The sequence below is a fragment of the Zonotrichia albicollis genome, chromosome 17 (assembly GCF_047830755.1).
Source record: "Zonotrichia albicollis isolate bZonAlb1 chromosome 17, bZonAlb1.hap1, whole genome shotgun sequence".
NCBI lineage: Eukaryota > Metazoa > Chordata > Aves > Passeriformes > Passerellidae > Zonotrichia > Zonotrichia albicollis.
The window spans coordinates 5,036,602-5,047,531 of NC_133835.1; positions in this window are offsets into that span (position 1 = coordinate 5,036,602).

The following is a 10,930-nucleotide window of genomic DNA, read 5'->3' on the forward strand; positions in this document are numbered from 1 at the left end:
TCAGGATCAAAGCTTGAGGGACACAGGCACTCAGAACAGGTGCAACTGTCTGGAGATGGGAAAAAATTAGGAGAAAATGGCTGGATGTTTTTAAACCTGGAGTCAAGGCAACAGCCATGATCTGCAGGGCAGCCCCTGCCAAGAAAAGGTGGAGAGAAGCTGCCCTAGGAATAGTCTCTGTAAAATAAAGCCACCTCATTCCTGTCCTGTCTGTTTAACTTTCCATGCCCATTTTAGGAGGAATTAACTGTTGTAGCTCAGCTCTGATTTGTGTGCAGTGTGCAGCAGGTACTGCCCGTGTTTGGCTTGGCCACCTGAGCAAATAAATGTTGGACCTGCTCAGACCCCGTGGACAGGCAGGAGGGAGGGCAGGGTCTGCCAGGGTCTGGCCCATTACACAAATCCCCTGGAAGTGCATTTCTCCTGATGGTCTCAAAGCACTTGGGCAAACAGAGATTACCCCAAAGCCCCCCACACCTCCATGTGGGGTGAACAAACCCTCAGCTCACAGCAGGGGCAGCAGGGAAGAGTCACCCAGGGCCACTGTCACAGACATCCTTTATGAAAAATCCTTTCCTTAGGATTTTTTCCTCCTGAGAAGCTGGGAGGCCTCAGGAACAAAATGTAAACAACGATTATCTGCTGCTGTGGAATGCAACAGGTGCATCTGTGATTGGTCTCATGCAGTTGTTTCTAATTAATGGCCAATCACAGTGAGCTGGCTTAGACAGAGAGCCGAGCCACAAGCCTTTGTTATCATTCTTTGCTATTTCTATTCTTAGCCAGCCTTCTGATGAAATCCTTTCTTCTATTTTTTTGGTATAGTTTTAATATAATATATATCATAAAATAATAAATCAGCCTTCTAAAACACAGAGTCAGATCCTCATCTCTTCCCCATCCTCAGACCCCTGTGAACACAGTCACAGGCCACCAGGGGCTGCAGCTCCCTGGCCACACCCTTGTCCCCACCTGGTCACACCCCATCCCTGCTCCCCACAGCAGCTGGACCATCCCACTCATCCCAAACACACCACAGACACCTTCAGACACCATTTCAGTATAAACTAAACAAAGACCTCACCCCTAACTCTGCTGCAGCCCCTGGGATGAATCCAGGGAGAAGCAGGACACACAAGGACCACCAGGTCAGGGAACTTGCACAAGTGGGGAGCCCTATCTATCTATCTGTCTGTCTGTCTGTTTATCTATCTAGCTGCATGGCACTGAGTGTCCCATCAGCTGTGCAAACAGAGCATTTCAGGGTCCCTTCTCACTGCTGTATGTTTATATTTTAATTAGCAGCTTATGGACTGATACCCTGATGTTACCCAGCACACTGTGTGAGGGCTGGGGGCTGCCAGCTGGAAGGGGCTGCCATCAGGAAGGTGGGTTTCCTGCAGGAAGATGGGCTCCAGGAGGACAGGTAGGCTCCAGGAGGACAGGCAGGGAGCCCACACTCACTGCCTGGCTCTCCTCACAGGGTGCTGCTAACTGCACCCCTCATCATGCCCTGCTCATTACCCTGGGGCTGCTTCCTTGGGGTGGAGGAAAACCAAGGTGGGAGAAGCAGGACAGAGCCTCTGAAAGTCTGCTGAGATGTGAGATGTCCCCAGCTCCTCACCCTGCAGCACATAAGGCAAGTAATTCATAAAATACCATGGGGCTGTGGGGGCTGGGTCATCTCACCCCAAAGCCATCAGTTACCTGATAACACCAAAGTCTTATTTTTATCCTAAATAAGAGGGATTGAATAAACTAGGGCAGGTGGTGGAGGAAGAGGATTAAGTTCATAAACTTTTTTTTTTAAAGACAATAAAACTACTTTAATATGTGGGTCATACATCATTTACTGTCACACACCTGCCTACATCTGCACACTGCAGCTCAGACATGCCCATGATCCTCTTCTAAACCTGCTGCTAATCCTAAAATCCTAAAAACTGTTGACCCATCATTATTAATTAACCTGCTTACCAAAGCACACAGGAAAAATGATGATGTTATTAATTTCTGAGCTACCTGCTGTGATGCCACTTGGGCAGGGGGAGCCTGACAGAGAGGCTGTGGAAGGATTTCCCTCCCCAGCAGCACCCCAGGAATATATAATATATAATATATAATATATAATATATAATATATAATATATAATATATAATATATAATATATAATATATAATATATAATATATAAAATATTTCCCTCCCCAGGCTGCACCCCTAGAGCAGGAACTGGAAGCTGGAACTGCAGCTTGGAACTCCTCAGTGCAGGATAGTGTGTCACCATAGCAAGCCTGCAATAAACATAATTATAGGAGAAACTGATGATTATTCAGAGGAGGGAGTGTGTGGGCAGCAGCAAGCAATACATGATGTAAAAGCATTTCAGTAACTGCAGCAGAGCTCTCCAGATCTCCCAGATCCATATTTTATGAGAAGAGCAGGCAGAGGCATCAGCAGAGGGTCCAACAGAGCTCCCTCTCTAACCTCAGTACTGCACCAGAAGCTCAGCATGGTCAGGATTTGCTGACACCTCCTGCCATGGACGTGTCTGAGTGTCACAGAGCTGATGGCACCCAGCTGTTTGCTGCAGAAATTGGCTTTCTCCTGAGAAAAGGACACACTGGTGTCCTTTCCCACCTCACTCTGCCTTGCCACCACCCAACAGAGACCCCGGTGGGATGCAGGATGACACTGGCAGCAGCAGATGGAGCACACTCAGCTCATCTGGGAGCACACCAGGCTCTGTCACACAGCCCCAGCCCTGGCTGGGAGCCCACCTGGGCACTCTGAATCACTTTTGGCCCCTGGCCTGAGCTGCTTCCAAGCCCAGGCAGGCTGGTGTTGTGCTGGAATCACATTATGCATGGCTGGGGTGATGGGAAGATGCACCAGACACACACACAGCCCCACCAGGAGCTGATGTGAATGCCTGGGGCAGGTTTCCTAACAGAGCTATTATGGATTTAAATGATAGCATTTTCCAAGCACTTGCAGCAAGATGTTTTCAAAAGCCCCATGTGCTAAGCCTTAGCTGAATAGCTGAGTGATCTCTTGCAGAGATGGGGACCTAGAAAAGAGGAATTTAGTTGATTCCTTATCAGCAATACCTAAAATGGCTTTTTTTTTTTTCCTTCCTAGGAGGAAGACTTATCCTTAGAAACAGGAGCTTTGCCTTCCTGTCCAATGGAGAGCTGAAACCCTTTGTCCTTACTGCATCATCCCACTGTGCTCTCACCTTGGCCTGGCTCCTTCTCCATCTCCTAAAGTCCTGGAATCATCCCTGTGGCCACAGGGGCAGGAGATAAGAATAGCTGGGCACCAGTAAAACCCCCCAACTGGAATCTTAAAAAAACATATGAGAGAGATGGGGAGGGTTTTGCATTTCAATGTGGCTTGTTCTGATAACAGAGAAAACTCAGCAGGTCCCCAGCCAGCCACAGAATGCTCAAAACACCCACGACAGACACAGCATGGCCTTTTATCAGACTGAAAAAATGCTCACCTCCCTTCACTTTATCTAAAAAGACACCTCCCGAGGTCACTTACCCAGAGAAGGCAACAGGAGGAGCTACACAAACGTGTTATGCTTCAGAGTGGCTTTTCTGACATAAATACCTGGTGTGAATCCCCTGCCCGACCCAAAACCAGGGCAAGCTGCACAGGGCCAGCTGACAGAGAGCACCCAGAGAGCATCTCCCAGCATTTCCAGCTCAGCAAGCCATCCTCCCTGGGGTCAGCCTCTGCCTGGGCACAGAGAGCCAGCACAGCACCAAATCAAGCTTTTCCCCTTGGAATTTCCCAGCTTTGGGTGCACAAGAGTGGGGTCTGGCTGGGTTTGAGCTGGGAAATATCCATAGTACCAGTCTGGAGGAAAGTGCTTTGTGAGAATATTGTGATGGGAGGATGCAAGAGCCAGGAACACCAGCCTGGACAGAGGCTGAGGGTTGGGAGTTGTCCTGGTTTAGGGGAAATTTGGGAGAGAATCTCCAAAGAGGCCCCTCCAGAAAGCAAACCCACACAGCCCCTGCCCCCAGGCAGTTGTGGAAGGAGAGAGAAGTGGAAAGAACCTGTTTATTTAACAGGCACAGCACCCCCAGCACACAGAATGAACAATACCAGGTGACATCACTCTGTCACTGCTCTGAAAAAGATGAGAAATTCAGAAAGTCTCTCTGGGGGTGCTCGCTCTGTTCTCAGGCCCTCCTGTGCTGGGGCAGCTGCTGCAGCCACAAGGTGCAAACTCTCGGTGTTCCCAGGTCACAGTCCAGAGCAGGTTCGAGGGGTTCCAAAAAGGAAAGGAGAAACAATCCAGGAAGAAATTTGGACTGTTTAGCTAAACTAATGAGCAGAAGCAAAAGTGAGAGCAAAGCAAAAAGCCAAGCCAAAAGCAAAAGCAGCACCATGTACTGCCCTGTCTATGTCCCACCAGCCATGGGGGAGCAGCTGATAAGAAACTAAAATGAAACTTTCACTCTTCAGAGCCAGTCCTGAAGGTACAGAACATGATATCCAGCATGAACAGAACACATGAATGGGGATACAAGCATCATAACCTCACCCTAGGATAGGAGTGGTCAGCACCAGATCTTTGGCCAGGAGGTTCCCAGGCAGCAGAGGGCCTTTCCTTTCACACCAGCACCAAAAGCATCACAAGCTGTGCCTGCAGGCAACGAGGGATTACAGCTTCTTCTCCTCCTCCTCTTTACTTCCCCAGGAATCACAGAATCACAAGGTTGGAAGAGACCGTCAAGATTATTGAATCCAACCCAGCCCCAACCCCTCAACTAAACCCTGGCACCCAGTGCCACATCCAGGCTTTGTTAAACACACCCAGGGATGGGGACTCCACCGCCTCCCTGGGCAGAACATTCCAGAACTTTATCCCTGTATTTCCCTTGGTGCCCCAGCTCTGAAACCACGCCCAGCAGAGCTCACCTGTCCCTTTCCCAGGGAGAAGGCAGCACAAATGTTTTTCACTGAGATCTGGCAGGTATTCCAGCTTGCTGTTTCCCTGCCTTTGGGCTCTGCTCCTCTTTACCCACTCCTGAGGAGAATACATCATCTGCTCCCTGTGCAGGTCACCCAGCAGGGTGAGAAAGAGCTCTTGATTTCATGGACAAGTATTTATAAGAAGCTCGTGCTGGAGCCTGTGCTTCACCTCCCTGTTTTATTTTTAATCTCTGTTTCATGGAGCTCAGGCAATTCTTTCAAGGTTCCCATGAATGATCTTTATCCCTTCTGCAGCTCATTCCAATTCTGTGAATAAAATCCCTGGGTGGCCCTGAAAGAAGAAGAGAAAAAGGATGACATTTGAAGTGAAGTAAGAAACTAAAAAGAGAACATATTTTTGAGGAAAACTCACAATTCTAACACCAGCAAACCGTAAACAAGCGTGTTTGGCACCTGCAGATCCCAAAACCCTGTGCAGGGAGAGGTAAATAAGAGATGAAGGGGGGGTTATCTGCAGTTCATGGGCAGAGGGACTGGGGGTCTAAGGAGGGAAAATCTGACCTGCACACACATTTTGTGTCTCTCACAGGGCGGGGGAGTGACCTTGAGGTCAGCCTGAGCACAGCAGTGATGACACAAGTATAGAGCACAGGAAAGCTGCCAGAAGCAGATCCTGACCTGCCCTGTCCCAGAGAGCCTCCAAGCCCCATTTTTAACTCTTTTTTCCAGGCAGGGATGGATCCTTTCCACAGGCAGTTTTGGGGTATTTCTCTTCTTTTCATCCAATCCTATAGCAGGAAAGCTCATTTCATGAGCGAAGGGTCCTTCCACCCACCTGCATCCTCATCATGCCCTCCCCACTCTTCACCAATTTCCATCCTCTTGAATCAACCAGTGCTCAACCCAGTCAAAGCAATGTGGCTATAAAGGATGGAGTTTGTTTATTGTCCAGGCAGGGTCTGAAATTCGCGTCCCTCCCTACTCTGACACCGAACAGGAGGGTGTTTGTGATACTGGGGCCATCCCTGCTTCACTCCTGCCTCTCCCACCGCTCCCGGAGGGAAAAGCAGCTGCGAGCAGGGGAAGGATGCGCTGCCTCAGCCTCATCCGGCTGCTCCTCGGCGTGGCAACACTCCCCCTTAGCGGCAGGAGCGGAGAATGAGCCTTCAAACCAGAAATAACTAAAGGAGGGACAAAACCATCTCCTGGCTCAACACGGCTCTGCCTGGGTGTTAATCCAGCTGCATTGCCACGGCGTGGGATTGGAAAAAATGATACCTGACATCCAGAGAGGGGGAAAAGATTTCCTTCCACAGAATTCACAGAACGACCGGGTTGGAAGAGACCTCCAAGATCATCAAGTCTAACCTAGCCTCAATCCCTCACCCAAACCCCGGCACCCAGTGCCACATCCAGGCTTTGTTAAACACACCCAGGGATGGGGACTCCACCACCTCCCTGGGCAGCCATCCCAGAACTTTATCACCCTTTCTGTAAAAGCTTTTTCCCAATCTCCAGCCTGTATTTCCCTTGGTGCAGCCTGAGGCTGTGTGCTCTGGCTGTGTCAGTGCTGCTGCAGACAGAGCCCAGCCCCAGCTGAGCACAGGCACCTTTCAGGAGCTGCAGAGAGTGATGGGGGCAGCCCTGAGTCTCCTTTTCTCCAGGCTGAGCACCCCCAGCTCCCTCAGGGCTTCCTCTCAGGGGTTGTGCTCCCAGTCCCTCCCCAGCCTCGCTGCCCCCTCTGGATGTGCTCCAGCCCCTCAAGGTCCTTGCCAACCTCAGGGCCCAGAGCTGGACACAGCACTCAGGTGTGCCCCCACCAATGCTGAGCACAGGGGCACAGTGACCTCCCTGCTCCTGCTGGCCACGCCATTCCTGATCCAGTCCTGGTCCATTGGCCTTCTTGGCCCCCAGGGCACACTGCTGGCTCATGTTCAGCTGTCCATCAGTGCCCCCAGGTCCCTTTCTACCTGGGCACTCTCCAGTCACACCATCCCCAGCCTATAACATGCAGGGGGTTATTGTGGCCAAAATGCAGGACTGGGCACTGGAATTTAATAAACTTCATCCTGTTAGACTCTGCCCATCCATCCAACCATTACAAGTCCCTCTGCAGAGCTCTTCTATCTTCCAACAGATCGACTGTCGCAAACATCTCTTTATGAAAAATCTTTCCTTAGGATTTTTCCTCCTGAGAAGCTAACAGGCCCCAGGAACAAAATGTAAACATTGATTATCTGCTGCTGTGGAATGCAACAGGTGCATCTGTGATTGGTCTCATGTGCTTGTTTGTAATTAATGGCCAATCACAGTCAGCTGGCTCTGGCTCTGTCCGAGCCACAAGTCTTTGTTATCATTCCTTTCTATTCTTAGCTTAGCTAGCCTTCTGATGAAACCTTTTTTTTTTCTATTCTTTTAGTATAGTTTTAATATAATATACATCATAAAATAATAAATCAGCCTTCTGAAACATGGAGTCAGATCCTCGTCTCTTCCCTCATCCTTGGACCCCTGTGAACACCGTCACAATCTACCCACACTCTCAGCTCAGTGTCATCCAGAAATTCACTAAAGAAAGCCTCAATCCCCTCATGCACCCCTTGCCATGAAGGATGCTGGGTGCAGCCCTGAAGGCAGAGCAGGGTGGGTTTTGCAGGAGGGGTTCAGGCAGTGTCCCCAAACATCCCCTCGGGATGGGAGGGAACCACGGGGCAGGAGCCATGGCAGGGAGGGCTCCAGAGAGCTGCAGCTGCAGGGATTATTAGGCAGAAATTAATCTGTAAAGAAAACTTAGCAACAGTTAGAGCAAATATTGATTTTGTGTTTGTCTGCTTGCACAGGGCCTGAGAAATGGCAGATTTAGACATTAACTGGGCTGTTTTGGCTTAATTCAAACCTCGATTTACACTGACCCTGGGAATAGACCAGTACATCAGCAGAATTGAATTTAAAATTTCTATTTTTTTTCCTCTTATCTGGTCCTTTTCTGCAGATCTGACAGCAATTTTGGCACCTGTTACCTCCTGTACAATTACAGATAACTCTATTTTCACGGCCAGGCACTGGGCTCTCCCTTCCCCAACAGACTGAATTAAGCACTTTCAGCATCCCAGTGCCCCTGGCTGAACCCAGAACTGGGCACAGCAGAATGGCACCAAAAACCCCCCAAAAAACACCAAACTCCATCTTTAAAGGCATCACAGTTGTACAAGGCATCCCATTCCCTGGGCTGGCTGCCTTGCTCAAAGTCAAAGCTTTGAGTGAGCTCTCCAAAACTGAACAAATTTTCAAAAAAATCTAAGGGGGATTAGGAATGCAACATCTATTTATTTTCCTACAGCATCTATTTAGTATTTTGGGAAGACAAAACCAACATAAAGCATTTGCAAACACAAACCTGCTATAAAGTATTAGATTTGCCTTTCACAAGCTGCTCTGGCCACTGCCAGCCACACTGGTACAGGCCAGAGGCTGCCCATGGCCAGGGAGGTGACCCTGCGCTTGTCCTCTGCGTAGTTTTGCTGAGTCTTTTCACACCAGGGGTTTTAACTCCCTGAAATTTCTCATCCCTAACATCTTCTCAGTGGAAGCATTTATTTCCTCACCCTGGACCCTTTGGTTTCCACAGGAAAATGTTTTCCCCTGACCTAGTACCATATTTTAACATTTGATTATTCTGCTCAGGCAGAGATGAAGAACTGCAGTTTTCTCACTCCAGAAACAGAGGCAGGCAGGATTTTAAGTTTCCAAAGCACAGTTACTTTCCTGTCCAGCTGCAGCCAGCCCTTAGCACAAGTGGTCTCCATCTCATGAAAGACCCAGGAGCTGCTCAGCTAATCCTCAGCCCTCTAGCCCAGCTGGAATCATCCTTTTAATTTCCCAAATCTCTAAACCCACAGGTCAGAGCATCAAAAAAAGCACATGGGAAATTCTACAAGGTTATTGCTGAGCAAGTACTCAATAAAAACCATAAGCAAAGGTAGGAGAGGAAGCACTTTGCTGCTGTCAGTAATCCCCAGGATCAAAGGATTTTTTGGCACAGCAGAAACCCTGGACTCCACACCCCAACCTCAGCACCCCCTTGCACTCATCCCAGAGTCCTTTCCTGCACTGAGCAGTGATAAAGCCCATGGAACATCACTGAGGTGTAACCAATTAATATTGAGCTATTAATGATGCTGTAATGGAGAAATTCCCCTACTCTGTTTCTAAGGAGCCATCAAAGGTCTGCAGGGCAAGGCTGGCTTGCAGCAGGAATTGCTGCCAGGCTGCAGCATCTCCTGCCACAGCTGCCAACATCTGGAGAACTCCACATCCCAGGAACACAAACATGGATCCCATAACTACAGAACCCTTGCTTTGCCAGGGCTGGTCTCATACCCTGTTCCCTAGCTGAGCCTCATCATTTGTCTTTTTCTTGTATTTCCTTCAGACGCAAGAAATGCCCAAAATACGAGGAATTTCTCTGTTCACCACTTGCATTCCTCCAGGTCAGATATCTCTCCCCGTGGGTGTGGAACCAAAAGAGTCCCCTGTGAGCAACATGCTGTTTGCACAGGCTTTAGCAGAATTAGCTGTGAAAACGAGATAAAAAGGTGTGAAATCCCTGTGAGCAGCAGGAGGGAGCCCAGCAGCTGAGAGCCCTTGGAGGGACACACAGCAGCTCCCACACTGGTGACCACGGAACTGTGTGAGATCAGTGCTCCTCAGCCACACCAGGCTCCATCCAAAGTAAGATTGCCAATAAAAAAACATGGGTCTCCTTTTTTAATCTCCTTACTCCGTTATTTTTACTCTTCCCAGCTGGAAACAACGTCCTGTTAGCAGTCAGGGCACTGCCACAACCCAGGAGCTCTGGCTATGATATTCCCTTCCCACTCCTGGTAAAAATCCTTTAAAAATCCCTTTTAAAAAACCTTTTCCCATGTCTGGACTCAACCAGAGAGTCATCTGATCTGTCGTAGAATGCAAACTACCAAAAGACAAACTTTAAAATCAAGTAGAATATGGGGTTTGTGCAACAAGCTGGGCCATGGGAGGGGATTCCTCCCACACACAGCCAGTGCTCATGGAACACTTTCATCCTGGTCTTTCATTTAAAGCTAAATTAAACATCAGATTTCCCTCTGTGAATGAAGGTTGGGCCACTCTGTGTCATTGCAGAGGCCTCAAGGGACATCACCCAGGGACATGGAGCCTCAGACTGGGAGGGGTCTCCAGCTCCAGCCCAGTAACTCCACAGGCAGCATGGAGTTCAACTTCCATGAGATTTTTACTGGAAAGAAAGCAGAGCATCCAAACTCACAGGAAAAACAAAGTGCAACCTTTTTTACCTCACCAATGTCTATTCTTGGGCCCCAGGACAGCCAAACCACACTGGCAACCTCCACACTAGAAGCAGCTCCCTTTTCCAATTAAAAGCTAATTCTTTATTTTACTCATCAGCTATGCCAGACCTTGGTATTTTTCTGCCCCTTGAGCTTCCTCCACAAATGTTCTGTAGTACAGGACAGCCTGCACTGCCTGGATTTACAGCCACAGAGAAGCAGTTTAATTTGGGGGCAGCTCTCAAACAGAGGTGCCAGGCTCACAGCCTGATTTATCCTGCAGCAGCCCCTGCCTGCTCACAGCTCCAGGAAGGAATTGCAATTCCAGGCTTGGGTTTGTGCAGGCACCAGTGCAGGAATAGCCCAGCCCACCAAAGCCCCAGCAGAGAGGGATGGGTTTATGACGATTTTTCTTAAAATAACAACAGAAAGGGAGCAGCTAAAGCCAGGCTTTCAGACAAGTGGTCCCAGCTGTCTTTCCAAAGCAAACACTGCAACACCAAGAAACAGAAATAAAAATTACTTCATGGATTTTCTCTGGCCCTGAGCTTGTAAAAATGAAAAATTAGCTGGGTTTCTAAACCTCCCTCATTTCCCAGGATCCAAGGTTTTATTAACAAGTTTGTCAGCAAGGATTTTTTGTCTCTATTT